The following is a 17,891-nucleotide window of genomic DNA, read 5'->3' as shown; positions in this document are numbered from 1 at the left end:
ACAGTATCTAAAAGTGTTTTGGCAGGACGGCCTCGCGGAGGGGTCAGTAAGACGCTAGACATGATGGGAAACTTTAAACTATAGTGGTTTATTAGCCACAACCAAAATAAAGTACGGGTGCACTGTCCCTTTAAGAAACTACTTTCTAGAAAATAAAGCCTGTTCCCGTTAGGGAAACTAACTCACTTCTTGAGCCCTCACTAACAGGGCAGCCAGCTAATCTGGTTATGCCCAAAACATGTGCTCCACTAAGTATAACCAATCAGTATAATAACAAAGTCTTATCTGTAATGCAGCTCCAACAGCAAACAGGAACACGGTTCCGGGGAGCAGGCTGTGTCCAGCTCACAGCAATCTTTATCTTTATCCTGGGTTGGGGTCCCAGCTGGTCGCAGCAGCCAAGCCTCGCAGGACTGGGGGACCAGAGCAACAGCTAGGGCTTCCTAGCCGGGAGAATTCTTTCCACCCTCCTAGGGAAAAAACAAGCTCAACTTGTGTGAGCAACTTCCTGCTTTTTAAAGCACTTGTTTCACTGATGAGTTCAGCCCCTGTTTAATCAGTCTTCAGCTGTGCTTTCTCTGTCTGAGGAGATTAACACTCTGTGAACTGGCTGCAGCATCTCTCCATTCACTGTTCCAGCCTACTGAGTCAGTGACTCTGTCACAGTGTCAAAAAGACACAAAACACTGAACTATATGTTAACACTACCACAGTAATAGTAATATCTTGATTTCCGTGATGTATTTATTTTTTTTAACTAAGGTACCATGTGTTTCCTTTCTCACTTACTGCGGCATTCCTTATCGACTTCTGAATATGGAGAAAAAAAATTTGATTCATAGAATAAAAATCAATAAATCAAAGAGAACAGTGTACATTTTTTTCATCTGGGACATTTCCTAGGAATTCCAGAGCAGGCTGGTTGACATATCTGTTTAAACTTTTCTAAACAGGGGACTCTTGATTATGGAGTACAATGACAAGAATGTTTATTCAACCCAACGTAGGAAACACGTGATACACAATGTATATTTCAGTATTCATTTTTGCAGTGTTTCCCATATGCTTATTCTCCACTCCATAGTTATTCTCTGGTGCTCAGTCAGTGCATGTGTTATGCATTTTACCTGGAAACAAATGCAGTACATTATTTATATTGCAGATGTACATTTATTTAAAGGAAGCAAATATAGTCAAGAACAGATATGGAAGACAATAACATTTATAATAAAATAGGTATATTAGGATACCATAGGCTAATGGTTTATTTGCTTTATGTAATTTAGAAACTGCTGAGGATTAAAAGAAACCTCTGTAAACGGAATTCTTCTTTTTCCATGTAAAAAAAATAATAAATTAAAATAATATAAAGTCCATTAATTGCTTCTGTAAGAGCTGCTCAAGTAGACAGAGAGAGAGAGAGACTTCTCTCTGGGACACCTCTGCACAGATCATACAGACTGGCTGGCCTGGTGGGATTAACTCTGTGGGGTCCTGCTTTAATCCTCCGAGGCCGCAAAATGTGCTATTTCGGGGTAGCGGGCGGGCCTCGTATTTCTGCGTGTTGGTCTAAAGCACCGAAAACTGAAAGTCTGGAGACATATGTACTTTATCTCGATAAACTAATTTGCTGTGTTAAATAGCCAAACAAAACAACAAAAATGAGAAGGCTTGAATCAACAAGCTACATGCATACACAACAGATCGCAAGAAGAGAAGTAAAGATCGTACTTGGGCAGTGTATCATACATCTATCTTACAGACATATTATAATTAGATTCTGTAAATAAGTAGATTCATTTTTACTACAAAGGGACATTTAAAAGCCTTCCTTCCAGTAGACAAGGCGTCTAATAGAAGTTTGTCCTATGTGGGTTTTTCTCGCTTTAAATCCACAGCTCTAGTAACTAAATTGTTACCACTGATTATTACAACCCTGCTCCATTTCAATATCCTGAGAAAAGTATGCCTCCACCTACAGTACATTAGTAATGCATCTGCTTTAAAAGTGCTCGGTCACAGAACACAGTGTGACCACGTTTTGCTTATGGGTACACAACTTATGACACAACTACCTGTCATCACCCAGCTAGCCAGACACTATGCATTAGCTTTACAAATGTAGGGTTTTTCATTACATTACTGGCAACTGAAAAGTGAATTGTCCCTGGTGTTTTTTGACAGGTCAGACAAATTACAGAGGACTAGGAACTTGTGGATAAATACACAGTAAACAGAGTTTTGGTCCCTGACTAAGGTGCATTTTAGAACCACCTGACCAATGTATTTCTGGGTGTTTCTCTGAGCTTATCTTAAAAATAACCCAGAACACCAAGATATTTTAAGAATTGTAAACAGTGCTCTCCTCAATAAAAGTATTTTTTGGATTCCTCTATGCATAACATGTTAGATACTCAAACTCCTGCGTTCTCTTTTGTTTGAGTTAAGAAATTAAATAAGATAGATTAGGGTTCAATTAATTGACAATAAACATTGCTGCGTTCCAATGAATAAATGCCTATGCAGTAGGTATTACCAAAACCAGGGTTTTCTATTTATAATATCTGCTTCTCCTGCAAAAATAGACGTTGGGCTGTCAAATTTAATATACAAGTGTGGATATTCAGTACACAGTCTCAACAGTAAAGTTGGCATTTGTGTAAGTATTATGGAAACAAAGTTATAAAGTATTTTATATATTGAGGCAAAGTTTAAACCGAAAAGGAAGTTCTTTGTTTTTAAGTTGTAAAAATGTCAACAAAATAACTAATAAAATAGGTGGATTGAATGCACACCCATGTGGTGGGTAGGCTGTGTTTCAACGAAGGGAATTTAGAATACAGTACATTGATTTTTTTTTAAATGCCACTAGCACAGAATGAAAATATAGCCCATTTTTGCAAGCTGCCTACTATTTGTTATAAACATGTGACACAGTGCAGAGAACTAGATGGGAGAGATATTGAGAGTGGTTGGTGGGTGGTGGGTGATGAATGAATCTTCCCATGCTCCCTGATAGGAATCTATGACAGTGTGGTTAGGCTACCAATGAGATAAATAAACAATGTACAAAGTATTAGCATGAACTGCAGATGTAAGAATGTGTGTGGTAAGGAATAAACAAATATGGCAGAAGTGTTGTGGTTACAAAGGATAACTTAAGGGATCAATGGGAAAGTCCTACCATTGTTAAAGTATGGTTTGGTCTTTTTATAGCTCTAGATTGCTTTGCATAAGTTACTATACTATTACTAACAATCTCATAGGTATCTATTGAGAATATCGTTGATATTATTGTATTAAAATAAATAATGTGTGTATTGAAAAAAAAGTTGTGTGTGCTGAGCACGCACATTGCAAGTGAAACTTCTTTGTGTATTGTGACAAAAATCGTATTTGCGATGGGGATGTTTATAATTCAATGATTGAGAGTTCAGAGTATAATTTATTTTATTTGTTTTGTGTTGAAATTTCCATGCTATCACTTGGAATACATGATATAATTGACTTATGATAACTAATGTAAGATACATATATTTTGGCTTGTAAAGCATTTAAAATGCTGTTACAAAAGTCTTATATTCAATGTAAATCATGAAAATCAAAACACAATTTCAGTGACAAAACCCAAAGAAGTTTGCGTTAGAACGTACGTGATTGGCACACACCTTCTTTTTTTTTTTTTTTTTAGAATCATTACAGTTACTATATTATATAAATGTATATACATTTAATGTTTTATGTGTTTACACACCTTGCATGTTTTGCACTTCTGTTTTTTTTTAAATTATAAATGGTACATTTGTAAACATTTTGCTATTTGCACTGCTATATTTGTAGTAACTTGGAATTCCTCTAGTAAAGTAACAGTGGTGTGTGTGTTCTTTTCAGTGTGCGTGTGTGTCATCTTCTGTGCATGCACGGCGTGGAGGGGCATCTTCGGCGCATGCGCAGAGGATGGCGACCATTCGGAGCATGCGCAGAAGACGGCTGTGGTTTGGTGCATGTGCAGAGAACAGTGGCTGTTCAGCGCATGCGCAGAGGACGGCGGATGTTCGGGACATGCACCCAAGATGTCCGTTCAGCGCATGCGCAGAAGACGACTGTTCAGAGCATGTGCAGATGACAGGGGCCACTCTGCGCATGTGCAGAGGGCGACGGCCGTTCAGCACATATGCATAAGACGGTGGCCGTTCGGCACATGCACATGTGGAGGTGAAGGTCAATATGGCGCATGCGTGGTGCGGCATGCAACCTCCTCTTCTGCGCATGCACTGCCTACATCCTCCGTGCCTGGAACTTGGAGGCAAGCGCATGCACAGGCCCATCTGTAGCGTGACGTCAATTCCGTCACGCTTTTTAGTTACAACACAAGTGATTTTTCCTATCAAAACTCTGTAGGTGCCAGCAAAAAAGTTTCACTTCAAAAACTCTACTATATACAAAGGTCTGAAGTAGTAATGCCCAGAATAATAACTATTTTTTGATCTGAAACATAGGTTTGTGTATTATCTAATAAAATTGTGGGAAAGAGAGTCGGGGGAAAAGGAGCACACCTATTCACCAGAAGTACCCTTTGTGGATAGAAGAGACTGGACTGACTGACTTAACACATAACAAATATCATATATATATGATCGAGCGAGCACTCCCTTGAGAAACGTCGGTCATTGTGCCATTTTTCCTCAATACACTCTTGTCACATGATTACTCTGAGTGCTGTCTCTTCTTTGCTGTTGTGTCTTGGGATTCAAGGTCTGCCTGGTAAGGAGCTTTTTACATATTTAAGGGTGTAAGTTCACCTATGGGAAACCCAACCCCCTTTATGACCCCTTTACTTGCCTTCACTTTGTGGGGCAGACTGTCCTCATTTTATCTTCTCATTTATCCTTCTATTTTTCCTCCTGTAATTCATTTTATTTCATTTTAACATGTGCTATATTTGGTTGGGTATTTTTAAATATTTTGCATGCTTTCTTTTTTGGATCCTTATTATGTCCTTGTTCTCCTTGTTCTTTTTTCTGTGCACTGTTTTCATCAGCACCTCACTTATTTATTTACTTTGATGGTTTGTGACGTGGGAGGTTTTGGAAATCATCAGTACTGTGCCAACGTTAAATGCCCTTAACGTTTTCTCTCTCTAAATTTTAGGGATTTACATACTACTTAATAATTTGGGCTTGGAGTATGACGCTTGGCACGCCCCACGCTTGAGATCAGCCCTATAACAAACAGCTGATGTGCTGTGTGAGAAGCTGACGATGCCTGTACCTGATTGGCAGTTCGGATCACGGTATTCATTACGTCATCGGAGGCGCACAACTACAAATGTTTGAGCCGCATTGGTGACGACACTCCCGGAAGAAGCCCTTTGCGGCGAAACGGCTGTCGTATGTGCAGGACGGAGACGCAGTGCTAGAGCTTCACATTTTTTTATGTCTCATACACAGCAATAGGAAGAATACCTTGATGGTCATTTGAGTGCTGCCACTTTACGAAGGAATTCAGAGGTTACGAGCGGAGGCGCAGCATACTATATGGTGAAATTAACTTTTAACACTTACCTGATTATCTATCAATTTGACTGCCTGCAATTTGTTTGCTGCTCTATACCTTGACATTAAATATATTATTTTGGGAGCAGGATTCCTTCCTCAAATGCATACTACCATCTTGTTTTGATTCTGGGACATTTTCTGCATGAGCAGCTGTGTCTTGTACACAGATGATTTATTATTTTTCTGTGTTATTTGACATATTGATTTCACAAGTTTCTCTGATTTGGCATGTATTTCTCCACGCTATATATTTGGGGAGCATAGGTTTTATTATCTGTTTCCTACTCCAGTGTGGAGCTACAGCCTTTTGAGTTGTATTACACCATCTCAGGTGCTTTGTGATGTATTCATGTTCATCTGGGGTTTCCTCATGTTAGGTTTATCCCTCATCCAGACTTTTTGAGTACTATATTTATTTGTATGTTATTCTAGTTACTCTCTGGTCACGTTCTTGTCCTTCCTCTTTATTCCCTGTGGTTTTATAGAGTGGAGACCAGCCGGTCATTACCCCATGTGGGACCTTCTGATCTTCACTGGGAGTATTAGGATCCCTCTTTCATTATTTCACCTACATATTTAGGTTTTTCACAGGTTTTAGGGTTTGAGACATACCCCATGATGTATAAACTTGCTCTTCCACTGTGTTTTTCCTTCTGCCTTGTGTTTTTAATTTTGTGTTATTTTTTCACTTTGTTTTTCATTGTTGTCTTAATTCATGTTTAATTAAACCCTTTTTGTTATTATTCAATTTATGATCAGAGTGCTTGTTTTTGGGATTTCTGTGTTTTTTATGTGTTCATATACACACATATATATATATATATATATATATATATATATATATATATATAACAGAAATATATATATATATATATATATATATATATATATATATATATAACAGAAATATATATATATATATATATATATATAACAGAAATATATATATATAACAGAAATATAAAGGAGCGCCTAATATAACAACCTGCCTAACTGTGGGTGGGTTAGCTATTCTGGTGTAACAACCTATGGGGTGGCCAAGAGGGATAAAATTAAAAAAATAGAACCTATGTTATTATAAGATAATACATATATGACAATAATTAAACTTAATTATAAAAATGCATACAAATGAAAAAATTTTAATTTAAAAATAATGTTTCAATGAAATGATACCAAACTATTAAAAAACCTTTAAAAAACATAGAGTCCCGTTCCAAGTGAATGCATCCAGGTATAAGGCAGCCCGTTTGAAAGGGATCACAACTCCCTAGGAATACCTATGGAAAGAAAAAAGAAAAAACAGGCGCACACCTAGTGCATTAAAGTATAACAATAGATTTATGGAACATTAAAATCAGACAAATGCCCACTCACAAGAAAAACGATAATATAGTGCAGTTATGAGATTGGCTCTCATATGCCAGTGGTAGCGTCTGGATCAGCAGTAGTGTCTTTTCCTAACACATGGCGCCGGCACGGCGTGGTCTCCTTCACCGGAAGTGACGTCCACCCGATCTAGTGCCCCGCAAAAGGAAATCCCGCCGGGAAACAAGGTCCTCGTCCGCCTGCCTTTGATTACCGCAACACCAGGGGAAACAAGGATGTATTCGCTCCTCTGTTTGGCTTAGCCGCTCCCAACTTGCATCAGTCTTTCTTGGTTGGAAAGTGCCTGATCTGCATTAACCACGCCCTACGCGTTTCGTCATGTGATATGACTTCATCAGGGGATACCCATTGGTTGTGACCCCACGATATTTATAGCAGGGTGAATTTGCATACATCATTACAAATTTAATTAAAACATTAATTGTATGTGTTAAACCCTTCCATGAATTTAAGTTTTCATGTTGCAATAGTTGCAATGGAAAGGTTATGGGGACATCACTGAATTTGCGGAGAAATGGGTAACAGCTCATATTAAATAATTATAATATATATTAATTTTGTATTTCAATTATTATAACTTTTGGGACAATAGACAAAAAATATTTTATATTTATATGAAAAACAACATTTGTTAGTAGACTAATAGACATATTTGAATTCAAAAGTAAAAAAGATGCATTCTATAAATGTGTAAAAAAGGAAATATCAAGATTTGGAGTACCTGTTAGCAATAAATGTTCAATACCCTATTACACCTTAACAACACAGATCAGCAATACTTTGCTGCACACTAGATTCACCCGATTTAGGGTAATAACTATATACCTGTTGTTGGTCCATAAATGATACATGATATCATAGATAGCAACTGGAATCAGAGGTACAGCAATAGTTGTTGTTTAGCAAGGACAGAAGAAAAACCAACACGACATGTAGATGAGATGTGTACTATATATATGTGTAAAAATAAAAAAGGAATATATATGTGTTGTTGAATATGTATGGTGATAATGTGAATAAAGCTATGTATACAAATTGACTAAAGTGACTCTAATGAAATTGTGAGTGGGTGCAAATATTAATAATAATAATATTAATATTAATAATGTTGTAAATAATGTGAATGATGTGATTAATAGAATGGGACCAGCCACGGACTTGAACAGACACATCCGCAGTTTGATGCAATATAGCCCATATTGGGATCGTGTATAACATAGCTTCCAGAGATAGTGTGGGATAATAAACTTAAAGACCTGACATGTCACCATAGTTCAGAGGGAGTGCTATAAAGCACTCAAACCAGACCTCCGAAGGATCACCCACCTTGAGTGATCACACTATGGTGCTAGTGTCAATGTGGTCATTGTGTCCCCTTGGGTGCAGCGTATCCAAAATATACATCCAATAGGTCTCCCTCATACACAATCTCTTGAAGCGGTCCCCACCCATAAAAGTAGGAGGGATATATTCAATACCCATAACTCGTAGGGACCTTGGATCTTTTGAATGTTCGTTGCAGTAATGGCGGGAGAGGTTATGTGTTAGGCACCCATTTATTATGTTTCTTCGGTGCTCTAGAAACCTCGTGCTTAAGGCTCTTGATGTGCGGCCTACATATTGTAGACCGCACTCACATGATATTAAATAGATAACATATTCACTAAGACAATTAATGTATTCTGTTATATCATGTGAGGTGCCATTAGAATAAGATTTAAATTTGTTAGTTTTAATCAAGTGTTTGCACGTTAGGCATCTGCCTCTCCCACATCCAAAGTTACCCTTAACCTTGATAGAAACAGAACCATCCACTCTTACATTATTGACTACGTTTGATGTTTTTAATTTGCTTGGTGCAATCATTGTTTTAATGCTCCTTGCTTTCCTAAAGATAACAGGAGCATGTTTTGGCAAAAGATGACCAATTTCAGGATCGCTGGTCAGAATATTCCAATGGTCATTTATTACTTTTTTAATTTGTTTGGCAGACTGATTAAACTGTGTTATAAATTTAGGCACTGATCCTTTAGATGTAACCTCATTTTTGATTTTTGTTTTGCTTTTGGATTTTTCCAACAAAGATGCTCGATCTAATAAACTAGCGTCTGAAAATGATTTATTAACTATTGCCATATCGTAACCTTTTTCCTGAAACTTAAGTGAAAGATTATTACCCTGGGTATTAAAGTCTCTGTCCATTGAACAGTTGCGTCTTAATCTGTAAAACTGACTCTTTGGCACATTATCTAACCATTTTTTGTAATGATTGCTACCATATTGTAGGTAGCTGTTCGCAGCCACAGTTTTAAAGTGTGTTCTAGTGTGTATAACATTTTGAGGACCCACAAATAACTCCAGATCTAGAAATACTATGGTATCTGGGTGTACATTATAGGTGAATTTCAACCCCATCTGGTTATCATTGAAGGACTCCAGAATCTCCTCAAGGGCGCCCCTCTCACCATCCCAAATAATAAGAATATCATCTATGAAGCGGCCATAGAAAACCAAACCCGCCCCCAGCACAGCATCCCCCCACACATGGGTACTCTCCCACAGTCCCATGTAGAGGTTAGCATAGCTGGGAGCAAATTTGGCCCCCATGGCCGTTCCACAGATTTGCAAATAATATGTGTTTCCAAATAAGAAATAATTGTGATTCAACATAAATTTAATGCATGCTAAAAGAAATAACCTTTGTGAAGAGCGCAAGTTGGGATCTAATGCTAAAAAGTGACTAATTGCCTGGATACCTTTAGAGTGCTCAATACAAGTGTATAGTGAAGTTACGTCACAAGTGACCCAGTGATAGGTATCCTTCCACTTAATGTCAGAGACTGAGTCGATGACATGCAACGTGTCCCGTATGTATGAACGCAATTTGGTGACATACGGCTGTAAGTAAAAATCCACATATTGGGACACGTTAGATGTCATCGAGCCAATCCCCGACACAATAGGCCTCCCAGGTGGTTTAACTAAATCTTTGTGCAATTTGGGAATGTGATAAAAAATAGGGGTTCTAGGGTGTTTAATATATAAAAACCTGTGTTCTAGTTTTGAGATAATCCCCTCAGAGAAAGCACCCTGGAGGAGATCCCGGAGCTCCAACTGATAAGCCTCAGAGGGGTCCTCAGTGAGAATCTGATATGATGTGGTGTCAAGGAGGAGGCGATGGGCCTCACAGAGATAATCCGCCCGATCCTGCAGGACAATCGCCCCCCCCTTGTCTGCTTGACGAACAATTAAATCAGTATTGTTTTTTATATTTAATAAAGCTTGATTTTCTTGTTTTGTAAGATTGTTATATTTCAGTTCCACATTATTAAGACACAACTGTTCTAGGTCCCTCAGGACTACTGTATAGAACTATGGTGACATGTCAGGTCTTTAAGTTTATTATCCCACACTATCTCTGGAAGCTATGTTATACACGATCCCAATATGGGCTATATTGCATCAAACTGCGGATGTGTCTGTTCAAGTCCGTGGCTGGTCCCATTCTATTAATCACATCATTCACATTATTTACAACATTATTAATATTAATATTATTATTATTAATATTTGCACCCACTCACAATTTCATTAGAGTCACTTTAGTCAATTTGTATACATAGCTTTATTCACATTATCACCATACATATTCAACAACACATATATATTCCTTTTTTATTTTTACACATATATATAGTACACATCTCATCTACATGTCGTGTTGGTTTTTCTTCTGTCCTTGCTAAACAACAACTATTGCTGTACCTCTGATTCCAGTTGCTATCTATGATATCATGTATCATTTATGGACCAACAACAGGTATATAGTTATTACCCTAAATCGGGTGAATCTAGTGTGCAGCAAAGTATTGCTGATCTGTGTTGTTAAGGTGTAATAGGGTATTGAACATTTATTGCTAACAGGTACTCCAAATCTTGATATTTCCTTTTTTACACATTTATAGAATGCATCTTTTTTACTTTTGAATTCAAATATGTCTATTAGTCTACTAACAAATGTTGTTTTTCATATAAATATAAAATATTTTTTGTCTATTGTCCCAAAAGTTATAATAATTGAAATACAAAATTAATATATATTATAATTATTTAATATGAGCTGTTACCCATTTCTCCGCAAATTCAGTGATGTCCCCATAACCTTTCCATTGCAACTATTGCAACATGAAAACTTAAATTCATGGAAGGGTTTAACACATACAATTAATGTTTTAATTAAATTTGTAATGATGTATGCAAATTCACCCTGCTATAAATATCGTGGGGTCACAACCAATGGGTATCCCCTGATGAAGTCATATCACATGACGAAACGCGTAGGGCGTGGTTAATGCAGAGCAGGCACTTTCCAACCAAGAAAGACTGATGCAAGTTGGGAGCGGCTAAGCCAAACAGAGGAGCGAATACATCCTTGTTTCCCCTGGTGTTGCGGTAATCAAAGGCAGGCGGACGAGGACCTTGTTTCCCGGCGGGATTTCCTTTTGCGGGGCACTAGATCAGGTGGACGTCACTTCCGGTGAAGGAGACCACGCCGTGCCGGCGCCATGTGTTAGGAAAAGACACTACTGCTGATCCAGACGCTACCACTGGCATATGAGAGCCAATCTCATAACTGCACTATATTATCGTTTTTCTTGTGAGTGGGCATTTGTCTGATTTTAATGTTCCATAAATCTATTGTTATACTTTAATGCACTAGGTGTGCGCCTGTTTTTTCTTTTTTCTTTCCATATATATATATATATACATACATATACATATATATTTTTAATTTATTATTATTATTTTTTCACTGCTATATTCTTTATTATTACAGTGATTGCTTTAGCTCAGTATTATTAATTTCTAATTGCAGAAGCAGGATTGCATACACTCTAGTATTTTTACATTTTCCTATGGGCCCCTCATGTCAGCAATATATTTAATTAGGACCACTGGCATGTTAAACAAAGGTGATAAGGATAAAACAGAGCTGCGAAGCTGGGAAAAGTAAAGTCAAGGTGGGTAATATACCAGACAATGAGGAGACAGAATCTCATTATTTATCAAGATAAATTACTAATGTATATTTCTGCAAAGCAGCAAGCTTAATGATTAATAGATATATTCTCTCCTCTCTACATAATATCAAGGTGAGGGTACAATCTTGCATAATGTAATCACATTGCACCTGTAACCCCTCTTAAATGCCTCGGACAAACACCTACTGCTGAGGTGGGGGCCTGAGTCCTCCTTCTCTATTTGATATGCCAAACATGGCTTTAGGTCAAACAACAGGGGACAAACTACAGTACCGACACACTTTATTCGAGTGTGGCCGGTACCGCAAGCCGGGAGATTTCTCGGCTTGCTAGTGGCCGCCCCTCGGCGTGCCGCGCGTCATAGACGCGCGGTCACGCGTCTTCGGGAGCGTGCGCCCCCTGCACGCGCGTCCAGGGGCTCCCCGAGGGAGCCCTGGTGTCCCGCGATCGCGGGACAGCGGCAGGGGGTTCCGGGGGACCTGGCGGACCCGGCAGCGGTAGGGAGAGCGCCCCGATTGGAGGGCGCTCTTCCGCTGCTTCGGCGCGCGCCCGTCACTCTCGGGCGCGCGCCAGGCTACTGCTGCGGCCAAGAACGGGCAAATGCTCGAATAAACTTGGCCGCAGCAGTACAATAGAGTTTATGGTATAATAGTATTAATTAGAAACTTATGGTGTACCCCCGCTTCAGCTTGGATATATTACAGAGGGAGTGGTGCTGCAAGGGGCATGTATCTTAGTACACACAAATAGACAGACAGAGCCCCTGGTGGTAGCACTCTATTCCAAAATGATGTGGTGATTCTTTAAAATAACTTTATTAATGAAAATAACGTTAAAATATTGGGGTCTAAAACAAAGATTAAATATTCCAAGTGTGTGCGTCTCTATTGGATAGATGTGTCCAGAAGAGTGTACATAATTGGGTTAATGTCCAGTGTTTGGGTAGTTCACTGGCCCTAGTGTTCCTCGTGTAGAGTGAATTGACTAGAGTACTATTGGATTGTCAGCAGTTTGGGCCACACATGCAGTGCCCCAGTAAAATATACTAGTTGGTGCTCTTAGGTATGGGACCTATGCTGTGCTATTGCGTGATGGCAGCTAAAGCATATTAAAGTTGTTGTATTGAACAAAACTTGGTCAAAGTGCACCTATTATATGTTCCCGTCACCTCCCTATACAATAGATGGTATGTTGAATAGGGTGTATGGTGCTTGGTACATAAACATCTATAGCTGTTGATGTCTGAGGTGTGCTGTATACTAGTATTGATAAAACTTGTACTGGTGTATAATATGGCACTGCTATAACTCTGTTCTAGATAGATACCAAGTTAATAGCTGAGTAGTGTAACTTTTGGGGTTGTATATCGGTCAATTGACAGACCTGTCCCCATTTGGCACAGTGCTTAGCATGTGTGGTTGTATTCTGGCACTCTAGAGGTTAAATGCTGGTTTGGTTTGCCTATTGCTAAATCGTATTGTACCCTATGAGCTGCTCGCTGTATCAGGGAATTAGCATTGTGGCTTCCTTACATAATAGGTAATACAATGTTGTGCCAGATTTAATGGTTGCCTTTACTTGTATGTAACTAGTGAGTCCATTGGGACCCTAATAGTCCTTTAATGTGCACTGGAGGCGCCACGCTGACTCTCTCAATATCGTTGAGTCAGTGTATGTGAACTCGAGCACCTCCGCGTGCACGTGGTCACGTGCTTGCCGACGCGCGCGTTTCGCAAATGCGTTTTCAAGGCTGAATAGTCAGCCTTGAAAAAGCATTCGCGAAACGCGCGTGTCGGCAAGCACGTGACCACGTGCACGCGGAGGTGCTCGAGTTCACATACACTGACTCAACGATATTGAGAGAGTCAGCGTGGCGCCTCCAGTGCACATTAAAGGACTATTAGGGTCCCAATGGACTCACTAGTCACATACAAGTAAAGGCAACCATTAAATCTGGCACAACATTGTATTACCTATTATGTAAGGAAGCCACAATGCTAATTCCCTGATACAGCGAGCAGCTCATAGGGTACAATACGATTTAGCAATAGGCAAACCAAACCAGCATTTAACCTCTAGAGTGCCAGAATACAACCACACATGCAAAGCACTGTGCCAAATGGGGACAGGTCTGTCAATTGACCGATATACAACCCCAAAAGGTACACTACTCAGCTATTAACTTGGTATCTATCTAGAACAGAGTTATAGCAGTGCCATATTATACACCAGTACAAGTTTTATCAATACTAGTATACAGCACACCTCAGACATCAACAGCTATAGATGTTTATGTACCAAGCACCATACACCCTTATTCAACATACCATCTATTGTATAGGGAGGTGACGGGAACATATAATAGGTGCACTTTGACCAAGTTTTGTTCAATACAACAACTTTAATATGCTTTAGCTGCCATCACGCAATAGCACAGCATAGGTCCCATACCTAAGAGCACCAACTAGTATATTTTACTGGGGCACTGCATGTGTGGCCCAAACTGCTGACAATCCAATAGTACTCTAGTCAATTCACTCTACACGAGGAACACTAGGGCCAGTGAACTACCCAAACACTGGACATTAACCCAATTATGTACACTCTTCTGGACACATCTATCCAATAGAGACGCACACACTTGGAATATTTAATCTTTGTTTTAGACCCCAATATTTTAACGTTATTGTCATTAATAAAGTTATTTTAAAGAATCACCATATCATTTTGGAATAGAGTGCTACCACCAGGGGCTCTGTCTGTCTATTTGTGTGTACTATAATAGTATTAATAAAGAAAGTAGCAATGGACACTCTTGTAACTATTGATCCTTAACAGAAGGATTACTATATATATTCACATAACAATGGTAACATAACACTCCCCAATAAACGCTGTGCAGGTTTATGTCAGTGTCTGTTGCTGAGGCCACCCAATCCTGGGTATCAAGACCTGTGTAATGGTACTGACATGCTGTTGGAGCTTTTAAAGCAGCAAAACATGTGAAATGTTATATGGGTTTTTAATAATAAATCAGTTCGACACGGAGGCAGAACTTGGATGTGAAGCTGAGAAGACGTGTGTTATGTGAGCTCCGTGTCCAGACAGCACAGAACCCAACCTAATTAGACCCCTGAAAGATCCAAAATCTATATAAAAGTTAGCGGATTCCCGGAGACTCACCTTTGGAGCACCCCACCTGATTCCAACTGAGGGGGAGGGTGGGAGAGTGCTTGCTTGGAGGGAACGCGGAGGCTATGCTGCCAGGAGTGATCGGGCGGTGGCCATTTTGGAGCGGAGCCTTGCCGGAATGCTGCCGAGTCGGGTGAGTCTACCATTGCCCCAAGGCCGTAAAAACGGTCCTCCGTTGGGTTGAGGAGTTGGGCAGATCCCTTCCCTGTGGGAGTGACCAGCGGAGGACGGAAGAGATGGCTGCGGAGCCACCCGGCTTGGGCGTCGACCAGTCCCCTGTGCCTTACTCCTATAACAGCAAGATGGCCGCCGGGACCACGCGGGGCACATAGGAAGCCACTGGAGAGAGGGCAGAGCTACAGGAGTCCTGCAGTGGCTGGAATGTGGGCTAAAGTCGACGGGGGAGTAGAGGAAGAAACCAGACAGTATAGGGAAAGCCCCATTGCTTAATCCTGTGCAGGCAAACCCCTAGCCATTGAAAACCCCTGAAAACAGTAACAAGGTCATTTAAAAACACAGAACACCCTCTGTATACTCTATTGCCCCTCCTTGCTGCCCCTGACATAAGGAGGTCTTAGGTGCATGAACTACTGTATAGCAGCACTCTGAAACTCTGAAGCACAAAGTATTAAAATCTAAATTTATATGTTATTCAGATCAGGAGAAATTAAAAATTTAACTGGCCCCACTGGGTTCTGAATGCTGTGCTGATAACAAGGGTGCTTGGCAACCGGGCACACGAACACAGTGGTCATTCAAAAAATCAACTAGTTGCAAAATATAATCTACAGACTATGGAGTACTGAATTCATGGAGTCCGCGACCTGCTGAGAGCACACGGAGAGGGGGCGCGGGTGTGATGCAGGGCTTTGCAGGCATGGCCTTCGCTCCCAAGGGACCCACATGAGTGTCTCACTGCAATGAGAAGCTCCTAAAGCAAACCTAACATTCAAAGCTACATTAGCCGAATAACCAGCACCCACAATCATGTCTCCTACAAAAATGAAGAAACCGGACATCCCAGACATCATTAAAAACAAACGTGCAATCACACGAGCACAACTGGGAGAGGACCCCGTCCCTACGCAACCAGACTCAGACCAGGAAGACGACCTAGACCCAAGGATCTGCACAAAAAAAGACACACAGCAATTATATACAGTATGAATTTGACAAATGCTTTCCAAGCTGAGGTCCAAAAAGTTGTGAAAGGAGATATTGCAAGACTAGAAGAGTGTACTGTAACGGATCGGGGGACTCGCAGTTCCCAGTGTGTCCCCGTCACCCCAGGTTCCACAGTGCCTAGTCCCTCCGCTCCCCTACGTCCCCAATCTCTACCTTCCTCCCTCAGCCGTTCATCCATGGCACGGTCCGCACACCCTGGCTCACACTCTGTGCACGCGCGCGGTCCCCTCACCCAGCACATGCGTTCACGATCGCACGTTCCCTATCGTGGGTCACACGCTCCTCGGCGTGCATCTATCATCCGTGGTGCAGGGTTTCAGAGAGCGCGTGCACCCGCTCCAGTTACTTTCCGCCCCCATGCTCTGTCTCCGCCCCCCATTGGTTGCAAGCTATAACTCTTGAATACCTCCCTGTTTCCTCCCCTGCTCTCTCTGACCTATCCCTGCAACTACCCACTCAAACCTCTGCTCCTCCCTGCATCCCTATTGGCCTTCCTTCCCATATAACCCCACTCTGTCCTCTCAGTCCTTGCTCTGCATAGCTTTCCTGTAGATCCTGTGTGTGCAGTGTCTATGCCTAGCTTCCTTGTCTGTTTCAGCCCTGGTTCCTGTTCCAGTCCCTGCCCCTGTTTGGATTCATTTGGCTTGAACTTGAACTATGCTTTGGACTTGACTACACTGCTTTCTCCTGCCTTTGAACCCTGGCTTTCGGACATCACTACGCTGCTCTCTCCAACCCCTGAACTCTGGCACTTGGACATTACCCTCCGACCTCTGGCACTCCGGACTCAGCAAGTATTACGTTAACCCTTACTCTCCAGGCCCGGCAACGCTACTACCACACTCCGAGCACGCCCTCACTGCTGTGGGTGCGTGTTATACCCTTACCCACCTCAGTACTGGGGACTGGCCAGGTCTGCGGGCATACAGGCGTTACATTATGCAGAGCCAAACAAATGCAGACCACCCTGAGGTGGGCCAAGATGTCTCCATGGAACATTGGCAATTCCTAAGCGACCAACTCACTAATGTCACACAAAGACTTTCTAATTTGTCTCTCCGGGAAGCTCTTGTGGCACCATCTACCCCAGTCCCAGTGCAAGATACGCGGTGGAATTCCGCACCATCGCTGCAGAAACCCAGTGGAACGATGAAGTGCTCGCTGCGGCATACTGGCACGGTTTGTCCGAATCTCTCAAAGATGACCTTGCAGCTCACGCCTGGCCTTCATCCCTCGAGGAACTCATTGCCCTCAGTATCTGGATGGATCAGCGTACTTAGGAACGACGCCACGAGCGCCACCGTTCTCATTCTCTTTTGTTCTTGCCTGTTTCTCCTAGGTCTCCTCCATTGGCCCTCCCTGCATTGGACGCCCCAGAACCAATGCAAATCGGTAGTCAACAGCTTCGGGCCACTGACGCGACGCTGTGAGGAGGGTCTCTGCTTCTACTGCAGTTCCCCAGAACACCAACTTCGTCACTGCCGCTTGAAACCGGGAAACGTGAACGCCCAGTAAAGGTAGAGGG

The sequence above is a fragment of the Ascaphus truei genome, chromosome 4 (assembly GCF_040206685.1).
Source record: "Ascaphus truei isolate aAscTru1 chromosome 4, aAscTru1.hap1, whole genome shotgun sequence".
NCBI lineage: Eukaryota > Metazoa > Chordata > Amphibia > Anura > Ascaphidae > Ascaphus > Ascaphus truei.
The sequence above is the reverse complement of the archived record's forward strand: the minus strand, read 5'-3'. Positions refer to the sequence as shown.